Here is a 2,171-nt window from a genome sequence, read left to right as displayed (position 1 = left end):
CATATCTAGCCACGGCCCTTATCTAGACTCCACGTGAGTACCCAGTGTCTGTGGCTTGGTGGGTCTATGTTCAACTGACGGGTAAACTAAGGATTCTCACACAGCTTCCTGTCTTAAAGAGCTAACATGTTTGTGGACAGTTTCCCAGGGTTTGAACGAGTGATTCCCTCTCCTGCGGGAGTGGTCATCTGTTTAATCCCCTTGACCCCCCACAGACACTTTGATTTAATCATCCAGATACCCACCTTCTGCCTTGGGCATTGCTGAAGGTATTTTTCTCTCGTGGGCGCTGCTTAAGCATAATTCCTTTTCAGGCCCCTTGCTGGCCTCAGTTTCCCGAGCCTGACCACCTGTTTGTCTGGATCCAAGTCTCTGCTTCTCATTCTCTCTGGCTTTCCAGAGTCTTTGTTCTTTCCCCTTGAGGGGACCCTGTTTTGGGACAGGTTGTTTTCTCCTGAAAATGTCTATGAGACTCAAAATGTCCTAAATGTACTTTTGATGTCTTGGACACCCCACTCACTGCTCACTGAGGTTGCTCCTCTCCTGGTTTCCTTGGATGGTCTCTTTGAAGATCCCACGATTGCATGTTACACCATTCTGAGAATGTAGTTGCTTTCCCCCCCCCCCCTCTGGGAAGAGACCTCTGTGTCCAGGCAGACTCAGATACCTCTGGATCCTTAGCTATCTGCTATGCTAGATTCATTTTCTTCTACAATACCCTCTCTTCTGAACCCAATAATTTCCTAGTCTAGGTGTGTGTGTGTGTGTGTGTGTGTGTATGTTTGTCTTCCCATAACAGCTCTTTCCTGTGACAACTTGTTCCCAAGGGCCAGTCTTAGGCACAGTTGTCCAACCATTTCTCTCCTGTCTGGAACTTCCATCCTTGGTGCCCTGGCTTCTGCTGCACCTTGAGTCCCCAATCTCAGGGCTTCAGCTGGTCCAACAGTCACCGAGCTCCCTGGGCTGATTTGTTTTCTCCAGTTGTCAGGCTTGGAACTTTGGTTTGGGGCCAGACTCGGTCAGAAGGTCAGAAAGCTAGTCCCCACCCCCACCCGGGAACAAGGAACCTTCTTATTCTGTGGCAGTTTGGAAGCACATTCTTTCTTTCGCTCCAAGCCCTGCCAGGGGAAGCCAAATGCCCATTCTTAAAACTGTGACTACTGAGGCTCACTGCACACTCCTGTCATCTCTGCAGGAGAGCAATTTGCAACCATTTACAAGCCTCTCACTCCCCACTTCCCCTCTGTGTGTGTGCCTCCACACACACCAGTCCAGGTCTATTAGTACAGATGGTGACTAACTCCCCACTGAAAGGGCTCAGAGCAGAGGGGAAAATGGATTTTTGCCCTCCGTCTGTCCTTCCGAACAAGAGAGCCTGAATGATTTCAGGTTCCCTGATTCTTGCCTCAAAAGAGCCCAGTTTGCTTCTTCCAAACACAAGAGGTCGTAAATTGGTAATTCATCTCAAACCAAAGGCCACATGATGAGCAATTGTAGAAGTATTTCTTTTTCTTGTTGTGCAAAAGAGGAACCCAGCATATGAGCATGGGTTTCAGCTGGAGGTTGCCTATCACCATTTGCAGGCCAAAGACATCTTGGGCAGCCCTGGGATCTGTGGTACCTCTAGTTCTTCCATGATTCCGCCTGCAGAGTCACAGGGAAGGTGGCTTCTGCATCACAACCTTGTTCTAATCAAAACACTTTACTATATTTCCTATTGTCAGCTAATCCTGCCCAGACTCATTAAATAACAGTGTGTGGGTTATTTGCTGTCAGTGAAATTACCAAAGGCATTTTTCAACCCCCCCAACCCCCTCACCCCCCCCCCCCCCGCCACTGGAGCAAAACCTATGTGTCAGTGCCAACTCAAACAACAATAAAGAAATGTCACCATCAGTCTTGACCAGATGACCCTGCCCATTTCGGATCACCTCTTAATTTCAGCACAAGGGTCACCCGGTGAGTTCTTATAGTCAGCCACTGCTGGCCCCTCAGAAGTTACAAAACTCACTGTACTCATTGTAGTTAATGAGATGTGGAAACCCTCTTGCTGTGGTTTGCTGGGCCATATGCAGGAAGGGACACTGCTGATTCCGGTCTTCCGTATTTAATCTAAGCAGTCCGCAATGCCATCTTCATATGGCTACTTATATAATAAAAATTAACTCAAG

This window comes from Micromys minutus, assembly GCF_963924665.1.
Source record: "Micromys minutus genome assembly, chromosome: 4".
Classification (NCBI taxonomy): Eukaryota; Metazoa; Chordata; class Mammalia; order Rodentia; family Muridae; genus Micromys; species Micromys minutus.
Note: the sequence above shows the minus strand (reverse complement) of the source record.